This window comes from Tamandua tetradactyla, chromosome 12 (genome assembly GCF_023851605.1).
Source record: "Tamandua tetradactyla isolate mTamTet1 chromosome 12, mTamTet1.pri, whole genome shotgun sequence".
In the NCBI taxonomy this organism is placed as follows: Eukaryota; Metazoa; Chordata; class Mammalia; order Pilosa; family Myrmecophagidae; genus Tamandua; species Tamandua tetradactyla.
The window spans coordinates 6,199,543-6,218,940 of NC_135338.1; the positions used below are offsets into that span (position 1 = coordinate 6,199,543).

The window sequence follows — 19,398 nt, forward strand, 5'->3', positions numbered from 1 at the left end:
ATAACAGCAGGAACAGCCACTTGAAGATAACCCTCTGGATATACTTGGACAGAGATTCATGATGTTAGAAAACATCAAAGGCACTGAAGAAAAGTGGAAAGTTCCTATCGTCAAATGAAAAGCACGGTCTGGTTTAACTGCATTGGAGCCCAGACTCAAGGTCATTGGAAATATTGAACACGTGGCTTATAGGGGGCCAGGAAATATCAAGTACCTCTCAAGAATTATTTAAAGGCTCCTAGTTGACTTTTCCCCCTTTCCAGAATGGTTCCCTTGATCCTGTTGCTTCTAACAATGTCTAGCACTATTCACAGGTAGGAGTACAATTTCACTTCACACAAGACACTGCATCTTTGGGAAACGAGGAAGCTTCCAGAACACACGGTAACCTTAGGTGCAGATCTATTGGGATAACCAGAATAAAACTTTGCCTTCTAAACCCAGAGAGACTGTATATAGCAATTAACCATGGACTCAAATTATTAAAGTTATTAATAAACACCCATATTATATTCAGAGAATATCTATGGGTGAAGGCTGGGCCATATGAGATTATATTCAGCAATGAAGGGATCACATTGTATGTACATAGTGATGGGAGAAGAAAAATTTGGTGTGCCGGTTTGAATCTGTGGTAGACCCCAGAAAAGCCATGTCCTTTAATCCTCATTCAATATTGCTGGCTGGGAGCTTTTGGATTGTTCCCATGGAAATGTGACTCACCCGATTGTGGGTATTAACTTTTGATTAGAGGGAGATGCGACTCCACCCATTCCAGGGGGACCTTGACTGGAATCAGTTAAAAGAGGGAATGTTTTGGAGAGAGTCCCTTTTTAGAGCCATGAACATGATGACAGCCAGAGCTTGTGCCACCAGAGACCTTTGGAGATGAAGAAGGAATACATTGCCAGGGGAGCTTCATGAAACAAGAAGCCTGGAGAAAAAGCTAGCAGATTATCACCATGTTCGCCATGTGTCTTTCCAACTGAGAGAGAAACCCTGAACTTATTGGCTTTTCTTTCATGAAGGTAACTCTTGTTGGTGCCTTAAATGGGACATTTTTATAGACTCGCTTTAATTGGAACATTTTCATGGCCTTAGAACTGTAAACTTGCAACTTACTGAAAAAAAAAAAAGCCATTCCATTTCTGGTATTTCGCATTCCGGCAGCTAGCAAACTAGGGCACTTGGTATGTCCAAACCCTAACCTAGCAACTAGGTAAAGGATATGTATCAATTGCCAAAAAGATTACAAGAGAATCTTTATCAATATGAGTGCTAATAACCTCTTTCCATTAAGAGGGATTCATTGGTGCCTAGTGAAGGAGGCCCCCCCAAAATTGTTTTTATCCCCTGAATCTAGGGCAATAAACTTGCCGAATATATTCGGATCACTTAAGGAGTAATTATGCAGATATTTCTGGGTTCTCATTTCTGTTCCATTGACCTATACGTTTATCCTTTTTCCAGTTCCACACAGTCTTGATTACTGTAATTTTGTAATCAGTTTTGAACCAGGATTTGTAAATCTTCCAACTTTGCTCTTTTTAAGACTGTTTTGGCTATTCTGGGTCCCCTATATTTATATAAGGTCCCTTATATATATGTATGGATTTTAGGATTAGCTTGTCAATTTCTGTAAAAAACATGGCTGGAATTTTGACAGGTATTGCACTGAATCTGTAAATCAATTTGGGGAGCATTGCCATTTTGATAAACCATTACCTGTTCCAGAGAAATGCAAGGAAAAAATATCTTTGGTCTCTGCTATGCAATCACTGGTTTTCTATTAAGACTTTTGGACCAATAGCACAAGAAAAAGTAGGTGAGAGGTTCCAATTTGTGAAGGAGCCTCATTGTAATTCCCAAGGTGTTATTTTAATCAACAATCAAGCAGTCTCATTACAAATCTTCAATTATAGGATAAGAAGTGTTTCAAAATTTAATGCAGGATTGAAAGAAATACATATACAACATCATCTTTCCTGATTATCAATTATGATTAATCACTCTCTAACCATAGATTTTCTTATTTTGTTTTATGTGGAAATTTTTAACATTTTTTTCATTTGCAGCATTCCCTCCTGGTGTCCAAAGCCTTGGGATAAAAGCCGTATAACATATGAGGAGCTTACCACTCTGTGCAGCTCTCTAGTGGAGGGACTGAAGGCTTCAGAACCATGCAGCCTTCAGTAGAACCCTTATCTGTTCAAGTACTCTCCATTCCAACACACTCTCTTTGATGGTTTGCAATAGGTTCAAAGTTATGGCTCCAGCTTCTATCCTGAATTCTCCCTGAACACTCCATAATGAGTTCTTCCTTCTGGAATTCAAAGAGATACGTAAAATGAAGAAAACACTCGTCTTTTTTCCCCACTCGGGAAATAGTCCACACCTGACTCAATTTCTCACCCGTGTTCCCAGCTTTTAGATATCGCTGTGCAGCAGATTCCTTTAGCTCCAAACTGTGGCCCATGGACCCCTCACCGGTTTGTATCACCTGGAGCTTGTTCAAAACACAGACTCTCCGTCCCCATGCCAGACCTAGTGAATCAGAATCTGCATTTTAACAAAGCTTCCAAATGATTTGTATGCACTTTAGCATTTGGGAAACTCCCCCTTACATTATATATTTATTATTCCGCTCACCACCCAGTGGCAGGGATAATTCTGGTAGGAATTATCTGTGCCTTTCCACCCTTAGAACCAATTTTCATGCACGAATGAAGCAACTATCAAGAAAAACAACAACAAAAAAAAGTACACATGAGATTCCCTCACCAAAGGGAGACATATTTGACCTTTTGGATTATGGATTATATATATGAAATATCATTGACATATAGATTTTATATATGTATGAAAAGTCCTTCAGAGGGAGCAGGAAAAGGAAAGTTGTTGAACTGAAAACGATCAAAGGTTGGTCTATAAATAGACCTAATAAAAGGTAGGTCAGTGATCAGAAATAAAATGTAAGAAAGCATAAGCAGAGGAAGTGTCTTAAAAACTGAATTAAGAAAATGTATCTAGGAGGAGAGCAAGCTTGGAAGCCGTGGGCAGGGGGGAAGGTGGGTGGAGGAAAGTAGCAGGCAGGAGTTGGATTAGGGAAAAGAAAAATTTTTCTTACTGGATCTCATCAAGGCCTTCAGAGACAGCTATTACATTAAGTGAAGTTCTGAATGGTACAAGTTGCAGGCAGGGAGTATGCTGGCATTATTAAGAACGACCCTTTCCACTTTCATCATTCCCCTCCAGTGGGGTGTCTCTAAACCTCGTCTTGCTTTCCTACTAACCTCAGGCACGTTGAGCTTTGGAATGTGTCTCTGCATCATCAGGCAGCAGGTAAAAAGCTTTTCTGAATTGCCTCAGCCGAAGGTCTTTCGTGTAACTTTTATCTGTACTGCTTGGTTCCTGCCGCCCTCCTGAGACTCTCCCAACTTGCAATCACCTGCCCAGCCTTTGCATAGGCATCTCCAGATTGTAGCTACCTCCTTGTTTTATGAGTAAAAGCTTCAGGAAGGAGCCACTCCAAAGCCCACTTGTCATTATGGACAAGGGCTGAGAACAACTGTTTTCTGTTGGATCTAAATTGAGTGCACTGTTACAAAGAGAGCCAGAATCCTGAGTGTGTGACATTGTCTGAGATCCGCTTGTTGGATGGTAGAAAGCATTTAACCATCACTTCTTCTGTGATCTTAAATTCTTTTTCTGTAAAATGGTGATAATAATGGCAATAATACTACTCACAGTAGTTGTGTTATTTTAAGGTAGAGAGGAGACCTTGTGTTTTTTTTTTGTCATATTTATCCACTTTCATTTGTAAGAACAAAACCAATAGAAAAGTTTCGTTTGAATAGCCTACTCACAGAAATGTCTCTTCCTCCTCTTTTTTCTCCTCCTTCTCTTCTCCTCTGCTTCTTTCTTTTTTGAGTTTTCGTATTTGCCCTCAAATAAAACACTTGTAGAAAATTATTTTAATTATTTTAGAAAATTATTTTAGAAGATCCAATAAACTTCCAATAATACCTTACAAACACTATGGAAATGAAATATGACAAAACTAGTGGACCCAGTTTTTTTCCATTAAGGTAAAAAAAACACAGAAAACAAATGCAGGAGGATTGTTTTGTGAGCTAAAGATCAGGTAACTGGGCTTTTGGCAAAAAGAAATGTCATTTTCAAATGAGAATTGGCTTCAAGTAGAGTGTCTGGCTAGTTCTCAGGCCTCACATTAAGGAGTGGGTTATACTCAGACTGCTGAAAGCGTGACTCGCTTGGGGGATGACCAGAGTAAATTGCTTTCTAGAGCATAATTGGCATTAAAAGTAGGGCCAGTTTTCCTTGGCCTTCCACACCAGTCACAGCACAGCCACGGCGCAACCCCAGTCCCAGGCCCTCCTATTTCTCCTCCAGGCACCGTCCCTACGTCAAAACCCTGGAGTGGGGATGCTCTTGTCCAAAATCAACTTGTTTGCCTATTTGTGGATCATGCCACCAAGCTGGCACCTGCAAGGAGAAGGAACCCCTGGAGTTATAATACCAGGTAGGCCTGCTACTGGGCAGCAGCGGATTGGGCTCTGTCTACTCTGGTAGTCGTATCACTGACAACTTGCCAGTGGTCATCAAGCATGTGGAGTAGGACCAGATTTTCAATGGGGGAGAACTGCCCAGTGGCACCTGAGTGCCCATGGAAGTGGTCTTGCTGAAGAAGGTAAGCTCAGGCTTCCCAAGTATCATTGGACCCTTGCCCTGGTTGGAGAGTTCTGACCACAGCCCAACAAATATCACCTTTTCTGGAAGCTCCCCCTCTTCCTGTCACATCCTTGTAGGAGGGGAGGTTTCTGTCTGCAGTTTACCAAGTACCAATGATACTCTTTGCCAAGCAGGACAGTGCTTGATACAGGAAAAATATTTACAGCTCATCCCAGACCCCAGGCCCCTGGAGGCTGCCTCCAAACGCAGGAGGCATCCTAGGTGCCCTCTCCTTCTCGTAGATGTCCAGCATTGCTAGACTTCTGCAAAATCCCAGGGGTAGGATCGTGGAATCAGAGCTCTGTCATGGAACTGTTCCCTTCAACATGATTTCTGCTGAATGCCCTGATAGGTCAGGTAGGGGGTCCCCTTTTAGAGACTAGGCAAGGTGGGAGAGTCATATTGCAACGCCCTGAGTTTTCATGGTCAAGGAGGGACATGTGATCCTAGCAAGGACAACATGACGTCTCTCTCTAGGACCTGGATCTGGATCTTGAGTGGAAGAACCAAAGTCTGAAAATAGAGGGAGGTTACTCATTCGAAAAGTGGTTCTCTGAAGAGAAAATCCATTAATACTCAAGCTACCTACATCCTTGAGTTGTCCTCATTCTTTCCTGAGGTCTGGACATTCAACTTTCTTTTCAATTATGAGAGCTGACAAATATTCTTCCAATAATGATCTTTTATTTCCCTCAAATTACTTAGGATTGTTTTCTGTTTTCTTTAAAAGTGCTTACTAGGTATATTCCCTGGGACAGAAGTGCTGCTGAGAGGGCCTAAGATTGAAATGACCCTGGGAGATGTGAGAATGTCCAGGTGTCATGTAAGGAGAGTGAAGGTGAATTCCACATCACCGCACAGGATGGGTTAGGGTTTCTCAACTCAGCTTTATTGACATTTTGGGTCAGTCATTGTTTTTTGTCTGAGACTGTCTTATACATTGTAGAGTATTTAGCAGTATCCCTGGCTTCCACACACTTGATGCCAGTAGCACCCCATCAGTTGTAACAATCAAAAATGTCTCCAGACATTGCCAAACACCCTCCTGCATGGCTAAATCATCCCAGGGTTGAGAACACCTGCTTAAGGAATGGGCTGCAGTGTGAGAATTTAGCTCAAAGGAAGGCACAGGTCCTTCAGTCGTTGCATGTCCCCAGAAGAAGAGTGGCAGGGTGAGGCACTGCTGATCATTCATAGGCTTATGAATATTCATAGGCTTATGAGTATTCATAGGCTTGGGGACTCTTACCCATCATCGCTCTGCATCTGGGAGAATGAATATATGGACAGGCAATGGCCAACCCAGATGCGCCAATAGACCTACAACATCTGTGGCGACCAACCCAAAATAGGTAGAACTTGGTCAATGACTGCCAGCTTTTCTATTTTTGCCCCAGCTTCCAATCCAGGAATAATTCCTGAATTATTCAGAATAAGCCAAATATGTTCAAAAAAGCATTCAATGAGAGGCTCCACTTCCAGTTAGCCCACCTCCAGATTCCCAATACCAAAAATCTTCAATCAGACCACGCATGAAGCTGTAAACCATTTCCATTCTCTGCCTACCAGGGAGTCTCTGCCAAACACAAGTGATGGAGGCTGATTTTAGCATGTTCTGAATAAATAGCTGTTTCTTGTTCTCAAACAAGTGTCTTCGCTTATTTCCACAATTATTATTGGTTTGGTGGAGGATCAACTTTTTCAGTGGAAATAAAGAAGGTTTGGGGACCTGTGGTAGGTTGCAGCCCCTCCTAGGGGTGGGGATTTGGATGAGGGAAAGAAGCTCTGGCTCCTTTCCTTGAGTTGTCTTTGTTCTTTCCAGAGATCTGGACATTCAACTTTCTCTTCAATTGTAAGAGCTGTCAAATATTCGTCCAATAATTATCTTTTTTCTCCCTCAAGATAGTTCCTGCTATCTCACTATCCAAGCCACCTGGAATGAATTTCTAGGATCACTACTAGACAAATTTGCCTATTGTACCACATTCCCATTCCTTGTCATGGTGGGGTAGGGAGGGAGGAAATGACCTTATTAAATATATTTGGAATCAGAAGAGAGAGAGGCTACCTGTTGCCTACCCTCCTTTCACAGCTTACTTGTGTTTGAGCCATTAGTACACCCCAAATCCAAAAAGTAGAGGAGTGCCATGTTCCTCCCAGAATCCTTACAACCTGCTCTTCGGGGGCTGGATGACTTGTTTGAGCAAAGGGACTCCCAATGGCATTCTGTTTAGATTTGAGTCAGGATTATTGAGTCATCATTAAGAGTTATATTTAAGCAAGGTTAATGATCACGGTTGTGTGTCTACCCCAAACCCAGTGGAAGAGTATTTTCAACGCAGGTTAAAAAGCCCCAATAACACCTTCTTGGACTCTGGACTCTAGAAGATCAAGGACTTTGGAGATGCCCACCCCGTCTTAAAGCATCAGTGATTCCCTTGGGCTAAAGAGGTGAATTGGACCCCAGTACTAGTTCTTCAGAAGAACCTAAATCCCAGTAGAGGGATCAGGCACTTTAACTAGTATAAGGCTTCAGGAAGCACTGGAGGCCATGGAGTATTTATTTTTATTTTTTTTTTATTAGAGAAGTTTTAGGTTTACCTAAAAATCATGCATAAAGTACAGACTTCCTGTATACCACCCTAAAATAACACCTTGAATTGGTGTGGTACACTAATTCATGAAAGAACATTTTTATGATTGTACTATTAACTAAAGTCCATTGTTTACAATAAGTTTCTTTTTCTTTTTTTTTTTTTTTGTGCAGTTGTCTTAGATAGATTCAGTTGTCAGCTTGGCCTGGTGAAGGCACCTAGTTCTGTTGCTGTGGACATGAGCCAATGGTATGTGAACCTCATCTGTTGCTGATTACATCTGCAGTCAGCTAGGAGGCATGCCTGCTGCAATGAATGATATTTGATTTAATTGGCTGGTGCTTAAATGAGAGAGCTCAACATAGCACTGTCCAAGCAGCTCAGCATACCTCATCTCAGCACTTGCAGCTCAGCCCAGGCCTTTGGAGATGCAGAAAGGAATCACCCCAGGGAAAGTTGTTGGAACCCAGAGGCTTGGAGAGAAGGCCAGCAGAGATCACCCTGTGCCTTCCCATGTAAGAAAGAACCTCAGTTGAAAGTTAGCTGCCTTTCCTCTGAAGAACTAACAAAATAAATCCCCCTTTATTAAAAGCCAATCTGTCTCTGGTGTGTTGCATTCCAGCAGCTAGCAAACTAGAACACAGTCCTCTTTTTAAAAATTTTATTCTAGTACTGTACATACAACCTAAATTTTTCCCTTCTAACCACATGTAAATATATAATTCTGTGATTCTAATTACGTTCACAATGTTGTGCTACCATCACCACCATCCATTACCAAAATTTGTGAGCAACTGAATAGAGACTATACAATTTGAGCATTAGTTCCCCAATTCTTATCCCCATTGCACCCACTGGTAATATGTATTCTAGATCCTGTTTATGAGTTTGCTTATTCTAATTATGTCAGTGAAATGGCACAATTTTGTCCTTTTTCAAATAAGACTGGCTTATTTCAATCAACATGATGTTCTCAAGGTTCTTCTATGTTGTCGTGTGTATCAGAACTTCATTCCTTTTTAACACTGAATAATATTCCTTGGTACATACAAACCACTTTTTGTTTATCCATTTATTGACTGATGGACACTAGGGTGCTTCCATCTTTTGACAGTTGTGAATTAAGCTGCTATGAACACTGGTGTGCACATATCTGTTTGATTCCCAGCTTTCAAATCATTTGGGTATATACCCGAAGTGGGATTGCTAGGTCATGTGGTAACTCTATACTTACCACCAAGCTTTCTTCCACAGTGGCTGCACTATTTCACATTCCCACCAACAATGAATGAACGTACCTACTGAGGGTGCTTCTTTAAGCAATTTTGAGATACAATCTCCAATCTCTCTCATTTTTTTGAGTCAGAGGATTTGGACTCTGAGAGCTTTAGAGACAGGATGAATGGCTCTAGTCTATACAAAAAATTGAATTCCCTTCTCTGTAGGACCCATTGTCCCATGTCTTCTGGGTGACCCTTTCTCTCTTTGCTGATGCTCTGGAGGATTTCTATATGTTTCCCATCCATAAACCTGCTCTGCCTCTTCTATCATTCACCATTTCTTACATATCCAGCCCTGATATTCGCAGTATGTTTTTTTTTTTTCATGTCTCTGACTAACAAAGACATGGATAGATGCCCAGGAAATTAGGTCCAGAGCTAGAAATTCATCAATCTCCCAGACAACTCCCTTATTCCAGTCAGAGTAGGCTATCTGTAAGCAGCCTTGTGCCAACTGTGGGTATTTCACTTTTGATTCGGAGTCTTCGAGAAGTTATCTCTGCTCTCATATATTCAGTTCAAAAATGGGAAAAGCAAGCCTGCAGCCTCTTGATTGCCCTTTCTCTGACAATGTATCCTACAATAGGGGGCCATGTATTTCCCCACTCCTACTCTCCGCCCTTCATTCAGCTTGCTTCAACATCATGGATGACACTTTAATGTAAACAAGCAGTTAGAGGCTCTAGTTATTCCTCAGTTGTGCTGGGATCAGCTTCGAAAGGAGCAAAATTTGCTTTCCCCCAAAGATCACATTTGTTACATGAGATTTCTTCCCCCAGAACCTTGGTGGATAAAGCAGTATATGGAGATTAGCATGAGGCCATCTCCTTTTCTGGGATGCCAGCCTATAGGGCATCAGTTTTGGATTAAATATACCTTGTATAGAGGGATCTTGCCAATTTCTTAGTGGCAGGTTAATGATATTTCACTGTAGAGAGAGCAGCAACTTACTCTCTCTGAAATAAACACAACTGTTACTTTTTATTTGATTTTCCTTCCTTTCCTGTTTTGCCACTGTCAGCACTAATGGAATGCTTTAACTCCATTAAAGCCTCATGCCATATTACCTCTGACCCAGGAATCCATTTCCCGGTTATACAGGGCAACAGGCTGATTCTTTTGAGATGTGCTTCTATTTTCACGTATTCCTTTACCAAGAAAAGCAACAGGTCTGTTAGAAGTGTGCAGTAGAATAAGCACTTTGCAAATTTAGCGTCATCCTGCCAATGTGGTGTGCTCTCTGAGTTCGAAACTTTATGCCACTTTTTCTTTCACAGACTAAAGATGAGTTGTTAATGGGTGATAGTGACACTGTTCAAAATTACATAGAAGGACCCACTCACAAAACGTTCATTTCACACTTCATGACCGCGGCTGTGCTGGGATGCAAGAGAGGAATACTCCTTCTAGAAGACACAATAATGTCTCCGCTGAACTGAAAGCTGAGACATTTACCTGGCGATTTCGGGGTCCACGTTCCACTGAGTTAATAAGCAAAAGGGGGACTCTGCTATTAGTTTATGCGATAGTTGGAGAAGATCAGGAAAATGCTGTTAGGGTAAAACAATGGGAACATAAAGAATATGGATGGAATCCAGAGCTCCTGGTAGTACAAGGGGAACATCGTTGTCTGGTTGGTCTTCTGACTTTACATAATGCATCTATTCCAGCATGCCCACTTCCCTCAGCCTCTTCATTCCATCCTTTTCCTTCCTCTAACATCTGCCAGGCCAACTCAGGCATTTCCACTTTTCTCAGTGTTTGCAATTGCTTTTTCTAGGCTTCCAGGAGCCACCCTAGCAATGCATGTGCTCCATCCTCTAGGATCTTTGTTAAAGTGGAGTGTTAAATCCCCTTGTCAAGGGCAAGTACCCCCAAGCCAAAGCTTTCTTGTTGCACCAGTTTTATACTCTGGCCTCCTTGATCAAGATCCTCAAAATCCACTCCCGGGCACATACCAATCCCAGGCACAATATTGCAATTCTTTGTTGTATATAACTTTTTTCCTTTATCAGGTACAGCATGTCCCCTACCAGTTTAAGGAGGGATTTAATTCTAATTATTGTCCCAGTAGTAAGAAGAGGAGGTGAGAGTTGCTTATGAGGAGTGGCATCATTTGCCTTGCTGGGGAGAGACTTCTGTGGCATCTTCCAGCAAAGCAGAAGTGCTTGTTCTTACTCGGAAAAGGTGGACCTCTCTGCAAGCCCAAAGGGTCCAGAGGTGGGATGTAGAGTCAGCACATCCTTAATAGTACCCATTCATATTTCCTCACACTATTTCTCAGGATACCCAGTAGGGTCCTGAATTTTGCATAGCAGATCTGCCTTGGCTGAGCATTCAAAAGTCTCTAGAGCATTGTAACTCTAAAAACCAGATTTTCAGCCTGCTACTCCGCTATGCCCTTCCACTGACAAAGATATGGGCCTTTTTGTAAGTTAGAAGAAAGACTTACAGGCTGTCACATTTATCTACTCATTGGACACACACACACACACACCTCTCTATCTCTATAGTGAGGGAAGACTTTGAATTTTTTAAAGGCCACATTGAGCAACATTTCATATGTTAATGCCTACATGTCTTCATTTTCCAAAAAAGGGTGCTGCTAGGATGTAGAGTCCATTCTTTCTGAAAAAAAAAATTCTCAAGGCTTACTTTGTGGGTTAATATGCTTTTTGCTTAATATTACTAACAAAGGAATGAAATTTTAAGAAACAGAATCATTAATTTGATAACTAAAAATAAAACATATAAGACACAGATCCCAATGAAAACAACCCCACAATTTTGTACAATGAACATTTTAACCTTTCTAAAGGACATGGTGGCATACAAATGGAAACACAGCTCTCAGAATAAGTTTCATTGTGTACAAATACCAGTGTGAATCCGAATATGGGGTAACATTGATATGGGGAAGGTTTATGAGACCAGTTGAGATTTTTTTTTTTTTTTAATTTTTTTATTAACGGAAAGAAAAAAAAAAAAGAAATTAACACAACATTTAGAAATCATACCATTCTACATATGCACTCAGTAATTCTTAACATCATCACATAGATGCATGATCATTGTTTCTTAGTACATTTGCATCGGTTTAGAGGAACTAGCAACACAACAGAAAAAGATATAAAATGTTAATATAAAGAAAAGAAATAAAAGTAGTAGTAATAGTAAAAAACAACAACAACAAACAAACCAACAAGCAAACAAAAACAAAAACAAAACCCTATAGCTCAGATGCAGCTTCATTCAGTATTTTAACATGATTACTTTACAATTAGGTATTATTGTGCTGTCCATTTTTGAGTTTTTGTATCTAGTCCTGTTGCACAGTCTGTATCCCTTCAGCTTCAATTACCCATTGTCTTACCATGTTTCTAACTCCTGCTGAACTCTGTTACCAATGACATATTTCAAGTTTATTCTCGAATGTCCGTTCACATCAGTGGGACCATACAGTATTTGTCCTTTAGTTTTTGGCTGGATTCACTCAGCATAATATTCTCTAGGTCCATCCATGTTATTACATGGTTCATAAGTTTATCTTGTCTTAACGCTGCATAATATTCCATCGTATGTATATACCACAGTTTGTTTAGCCACTCTTCTGTTGATGGAGATTTTGGCTGTTTCCATCTCTTTGCAATTGTAAATAACGCTGCTATAAACATTGGTGTGCAAATGTCCGTTTGTGTCTTTGCCCTTAAGTCCTTTGAGTAGATACCTAGCAATGGTATTGCTGGGTCGTATGGCAATTCTATATTCAGCTTTTTGAGGAACCGCCAAACTGCCTTCCACAGTGGTTGCACCCTTTGACATTCCCACCAACAGTGGATAAGTGTGCCTCTTTCTCCGCATCCTCTCCAGCACTTGTCATTTTCTGTTTTGTTAATAATGGCCATTCTGGTGGGTGTGAGATGATAACTCATTGTGGTTTTGATTTGCATTTCTCTAATGGCCAGGGACATTGAGCATCTCTTCATGTGCCTCTTGGCCATCCGTGTTTCTTCTTCTGGTAGGTGTCTGTTTAAGTCTTTTTCCCATTTTGTAATTGGGTTGGCTGTCTTTTTGTTGTTGAGTTGAATAATCTCTTTATAAATTCTGGATACTAGACCTTTATCTGATATGTCGTTTCCAAATATTGTCTCCCATTGTGTAGGCTGTCTTTCTACTTTCTTGATGAAGTTCTCTGATGCACAAAAGTGTTTAATTTTGAGGAGCTCCCATTTATTTATTTCCTTCTTCAGTGTTCTTGCTTTAGGTTTAAGGTCCATAAAACCACCTCCAGTTGTAAGATCCATAAGATATCTCCCAACATTTTCCTCTAACTGTTTTATGGTCTTAGACCTAATGTTTAGATCTTTGATCCATTTTGAGTTAACTTTTGTATAGGGTGTGAGAGATGAGTCTTCTTTCATTCTTTTGCATATGGATATCCAGTTCTCTAGGCACCATTTATTGAAGAGACTGTTCTGTCCCAGGTGAATTGGCTTGACTGCCTTATCAAAGATCAAATGTCCATAGATGAGAGGGTCTATATCTGAGCACTCTATTCGATTCCATTGGTCGATATATCTATCTTTATGCCAATACCATGCTGTTTTGACCACTGTGGCTTCATAATATACCTTAAAGTCAGGCAGCGCGAGACCTCCAGCTTCGTTTTTTTTCCTCAAGATGTTTTTAGCAATTCGGGGTACCCTGCCCTTCCAGATAAATTTGCTTATTGGTTTTTCTATTTCTGAAAAATAAGTTGTTGGGATTTTGATTGGTATTGCATTAAATCTGTAAATCAATTTAGGTAGGATTGACATCTTAACTATATTTAGTCTTCCAATCCATGAACACGGTATGCCCTTCCATCTATTTAGGTCTTCTGTGATTTCTTTTAACAGTTTTTTGTAGTTTTCTTTATATAGGTTTTTTGTCTCTTTGGTTAAATTTATTCCTAGGTATTTTATTCTTTTAGTTGTGATTGTAAATGGGATTCGTTTCTTGATTTCCGCCTCAGCTTGTTCATTACTAGTGTATAGAAAAGCTACAGATTTTTGAATGTTGATCTTGTAGCCTGCTACTTTGCTGTACTCATTTATTAGCTCTAGTAATTTTGTTGTGGATTTTTCTGGGTTTTCTACATATAGTATCATATCGTCTGCAAACAGTGATAGTTTTACTTCTTCCTTTCCAATTTTGATGCCTTGTATTGCTTTTTCTTGCCTAATTGCTCTGGCTAGAACTTCCAACACAATGTTGAATAATAGTGGTGATAGTGGACATCCTTGTCTTGTTCCTGATCTTAGGGGGAAAGTTTTCAATTTTTCCCCATTGAGGATGATATTAGCTGTGGGTTTTTCATATATTCCCTCTATCATTTTAAGGAAGTTCCCTTGTATTCCTATCTTTTGAAGTGTTTTCAGCAGGAAAGGATGTTGAATCTTGTCAAATGCCTTCTCTGCATCAATTGAGATGATCATGTGATTTTTCTGCTTTGATTTGTTGATATGGTGTATTACATTAATTGATTTTCTTATGTTGAACCATCCTTGCATACCTGGGATGAATCCTACTTGGTCATGATGTATAATTCTTTTAATGTGTTGTTGGATACGATTTGCTAGAATTTTATTGAGGATTTTTGCATCTGTATTCATTAGAGAGATTGGTCTGTAGTTTTCTTTTTTTGTAATATCTTTGCCTGGTTTTGGTATGAGGGTGATGTTGGCTTCATAGAATGAATTAGGTAGTTTTCCCTCCACTTCGATTATGTTGAAGAGTTTGAGGAGAGTAGGTACTAATTCTTTCTGGAACGTTTGGTAGAATTCACATGTGAAGCCGTCTGGTCCTGGACTTTTCTTTTTAGGGAGCTTTTGAATAACTAATTCAATCTCTTTACTTGTGATTGGTTTGTTGAGGTCGTCTATTTCTTCTTGAGTCAAAGTTGGTTGTTCATGTCTTTCCAGGAACCTGTCCATTTCATCTAAATTGTTGTATTTATTAGCGTAAAGTTGTTCATAGTATCCTGTTATTACCTCCTTTATTTCTGTGAGGTCAGTAGTTATGTCTCCTCTTTCATTTCTAATCTTATTTATTTGCATCCTCTCTCTTCTTCTTTTTGTCAATCTTGCTAAGGGCCCATCAATCTTGTTGATTTTCTCATAGAACCAACTTCTGGTCTTATTGATTTTCTCTATTGTTTTCATGTTTTCAATTTCATTTATTTCTGCTCTAATCTTTGTTATTTCTTTCCTTTTGCTTGCTTTGGGATTAGTTTGCTGTTCTTTCTCCAGTTCTTCCAAGTGGACAGTTAATTCCTGCATTTTTGCCTTTTCTTCTTTTCTGATAAAGGCATTTAGGGCAATAAATTTCCCTCTTAGCACTGCCTTTGCTGCGTCCCATAAGTTTTGATATGTCGTGTCTTCATTTTCATTTGCCTGTAGGTATTTACTAATTTCTCTTGCAATTTCTTCTTTGACCCACTTGTTGTTTAAGAGTGTGTTGTTGAGCCTCAATGTATTTATGAATTTTCTGGCACTCTGCCTATTATTGATTTCCAACTTCATTCCTTTATGATCCGAGAAAGTGTTGTGTATGATTTCAATATTTTTAAATTTGTTAAGACTTGCTTTGTGACCCAGCATATGGTCTATCTTTGAGAATGATCCATGAGCACTTGAAAAAAAGGTGTATCCTGCTGTTGTGGGATGTAATGTCCTATAAATGTCTGTTAAGTCAAGTTCATTTATAGTAATATTCAGGTTCTCTATTTCTTTATTGATCCTCTGTGTAGATGTTCTGTCCATTGATGAGAGTGGTGAATTGAAGTCTCCAACTATTATGGTAGATGTGTCTATTTCCCTCTTCAGTGTTTGCAGTGTATTCCTCACGTATTTTGGGGCATTCTGGTTCGGTGCGTAAATATTTATGATTGTTATGTCTTCTTGCTTAATTGTTCCTTTTAATAGTATATAGTGTCCTTCTTTGTCTCTTTTAACTGTTTTACATTTGAAGTCTAATTTGTTAGATATTAGTATAGCCACTCCTGCTCTTTTCTGGTTGTTGTTTGCATGAAATATCTTTTCCCAACCTTTCACTTTCAACCTATATTTATCTTTGGGTCTAAGATGTGTTTCCTGTAGACAGCATATAGAAGGGTCCTGTTTTTTAATCCATTCTGCCAGTCTATGTCTTTTAATTGGGGAATTCAGTCCATTGACATTTAGAGTTATTACTGTTTGGATAATATTTTCCTCTACCATTTTGCCTTTTGTATTATATATATATCATATCTGACTTTCCTTCTTTCTACACTTTTCTCCATGTCTCTCTCTTCTGTCTTTTTGTATCTGACTCTAGTGCTTCCTTTAGTATTTCTTGCAGAGCTGGTCTCTTGGTCACAAATTCTCTTAGTGACTTTTTGTCTGAGAATGTTTTAATTTCTCCCTCATTTTTGAAGGACAATTTTGCTGGATATAGGAGTCTTGGCTGGCAGTTTTTCTCTTTTAGTAACTTAAATATATCATCCCACTGTCTTCTAGCTTCCATGGTTTCTGCTGAGAAATCTACACATAGTCTTATTGGGTTTCCCTTGTATGTGACGGATTGTTTTTCTCTCGCTGCCTTCAAGATCCTCTCTTTCTCTTTGACCTCTGGCATTCTAACTAGTAAGTGTCTTGGGGAACGCCTATTTGTGTCTAATCTCTTTGGGGTGCGCTGCACTTCTTGGATCTGTAATTTTAGGTCTTTCATAAGAGTTGGGAAATTTTCAGTGATAATTTCTTCCATTAGTTTTTCTCCTCCTTTTCCCTTCTCTTCTCCTTCTGGGATACCCACTACACGTATATTTGTACGGTTCACATTGTCCTTGAGTTCCCTGATACCTTCTTCAAATTTTTCCATTCTTTTCCAGATAGTTTCTGTTTCTTTTTGGAATTCAGATGTTTCATCCTCCAAATCACTAATTCTATCTTCTGTTTCTTTAAATCTGTCGTTGTAGGTATCCATTGTTTTTTCCATCTTTTCTACTTTATCTTTCACTTCCATAAGTTCTGTGATTTGTTTTTTCAGTTTTTCTATTTCTTCTTTATGTTCAGCCCATGTCTTCTTCATGTCCTCCCTCAATTTATCGATTTCGTTTTTGAAGAGGTTTTCCATTTCTGTTCGTATATTCAGCATTAGTTGTTTCAGCTCCTGTATCTCATTTGAACTATTGATTTCTTCGTTTGACTGGGCCATGTGTTCAATTTTCTGAGTGTGATCCGTTATCTTCTGCTGGCGTCTGGGCATTTAGTCAGATTTCCCTGGGTGTTCGACCCCACAGGTTGAAAGATTTTTCTGTGCAATCTCTGGGTTCTGTTCTTCCTATCCTGCCCAGTAGGTGGCGCTCGTGGCACACACCTGACTGTGGGTTCCACCAGCGAAAGTTGCTGTGGGTCCCTCAGCTCTGGAAAACTCTCGCCGTAGGGGAGGTTCGGCAGCCGAAGCGTCTTGGAAGAATGCCAGCCGGCCCGGGGTTCCAAACGCGGGGAGAGTCGCCGGCCGTCGCAGCACAGGAGAGCGTCCGGCCAAATTAGCCAGTCGGCCCGGGGCACCAAGCGTGGCGGGAGGGCGCCAGCTGTCGCAGCCCGGGAGAGTGCACTGTTCCCAGCCGACGGGGGAGTCACGTGTTTGGAAGGGATCCCCCGGTCACTGTTCTCCACAGTCTGGGGATTTCCGACCCAACTATCTCAGTTGTTCCGTGGGGCCTCGTGTGGTGGGGGCACCAGCCGCCGCGGCCTAAGGGGACCGCCTGTCCAATTCTACCAGCTGGCCCGGGAAGGTGGAAGGGAGGGACTCCGGTCGCTTGCCGTCCCACCCAGGAAAGCCCGTGCCCCTTGGTGATCTCACCAGAGCTGGTTCTCCCAGATAGTCAGCCGTTCCAGGATGGGGTACGCTGTCCCTTTGATCTCCCTCGTGGCTCCGGGAGCTGCTCTGTATTATCTCCACTCCCCCAGTAGCTGTTCTGGAGGAGGAAAGGTGAGGGCGGCAAGGCTGTCGAGGCTGGTGGCGGAGGAGCACGGTGAAGGCGGGGGAAGAGGGCACCGTGGTGGTTGGAGAGCAGCCGGAGCAGGAGGGGGAGGAGGGGGGAGAAGGAGGTCGGGCGGCTCGGCTGCTGCGGGGCGCGGGCGCCGCGCGGCGGGCCGGCGGAGAAAGAGAGGGGGGAAGGAGGTCGGGCGGCTTGGCTGCTGCGGGGCGCGGGCGCCGCGCGGCGGGCCGGCGGAGAAAGAGAGGGGGGAAGGAGGTCGGGCGGCTCGGCTGCTGCGGGGCGCGGGCGCCGCGCGGCGGGCCGGCGGAGAAAGAGAGCCAGTTGAGATTTGTATTATATTTTAAGATTATTATTTTTAAGTGAGAATACAAAATTAAGATAGATAAATAAATTTAATCATGGAAATATAACCCACATAAAAGATTTGTAGAAAAAAACATGATTATTTTTCCTTTCCTCCATCCAGTTCTGATACTTTTGAAAGGCTCTGTGGAAACCTTCTGCAATTCTGAGGAAGGAAATCTATGAAATGTATTGCTTCCCAAGGCTTGACTTCTGGTTTTCTTTTCCAAGTTCTATTTTAGCTGGGTCCTTACTCAGTTTTGTTTCCATTTCTTGCAAAAAGTTGGCTGTAAAATTAAAGGGCAATCCAGACAAGGCCATAGAGATTCCAAATTGTTAATGAGACTGTGTAAATAAGATGTAGGTTTGTCAGAGGATTTGAAACTAAAGATGAGAAACAAATAATATGCAAATAATCAGATGTTGAGTTTTCCTCATAACCTTTTCTTACTATTCATAAATGCTCTCATGTATTCCTTCTTTTACAATCTGATCCTAAAACACATCAGAAATTAAAATAGAGCATATCTAAAATTATCATTGTTTTCAAAGAAAGGCTATAATTTAAATTACAAAAATTCAAATTCTGTTAAATTCATTAAAGCACATCTGGAGGCTAAAAAGTTCCCTTCCCACTGATACCTGTTCTTCTGAATAACACAAGTATAAGATTTCTGCAATGAGGTAATCTATTTATTATTATAACTGCTGGAAACTTTTAAAATGAAGAAAGGAAAAGATAAATATATAACACAAAATCATTTAAATGGGACTGATTTTGTTAATAGAAACACAGTCCATTTCCTTGTGCCATTTATTTGTATTTTTATTTTAAAATTCTACTGACTCGAGAAGAAATAGAAGATCTTGACAAACCGATTACAAAAAATTCAGTCATCAAAAATCTCCCTGCAAAGAAAAGCCCAGGACCAGATGGCTTTACAGGGAAATTTTATCAAACATTCCAAAAAGAACTAACACCAATCCTTCACAAATTCTTCCCAAAAACTGAGGAAAAGATGTGCTACCTAACTCATTTATGAAGCTAACATCACTCTAATACTAAAACTGAATAAAGATGCTACAAGAAAGGAAAACTGCAGATGAATCTCCCTAATGAACATAGATACAAAAATTCTCAACAAAATCCTAGCAAATCAAATCCAATGACACATTAAAAAATTTATACATCACCATGAAGTGGGGTTTATTCCAGCTTATACAGCACATTAACAAATTGAAATGGGAAAATCACATGATCATGTTGATCGATGCTAAAAAAGCATTCGACAAAATTTAGCATTCATTCCTGATAAAAATACTTCAAAAGGTAGGAATCGAAGGAAACTTCCCTGATATCATAAAGGGCATATATATAAACCCATTGCCAGCATCATACTTAACA

At 40.4% G+C, this 19,398-nt stretch overlaps 1 pseudogene; it reads right to left on the reverse strand.

Annotated features, from left to right (window-relative positions):
* Positions 1 to 18,173: 18,173 nt before the first annotated feature.
* Positions 18,174 to 19,398, reverse strand: part of LOC143652732 (potassium channel subfamily K member 5-like) — a 49,044-nt pseudogene continuing 47,819 nt past the window's right edge.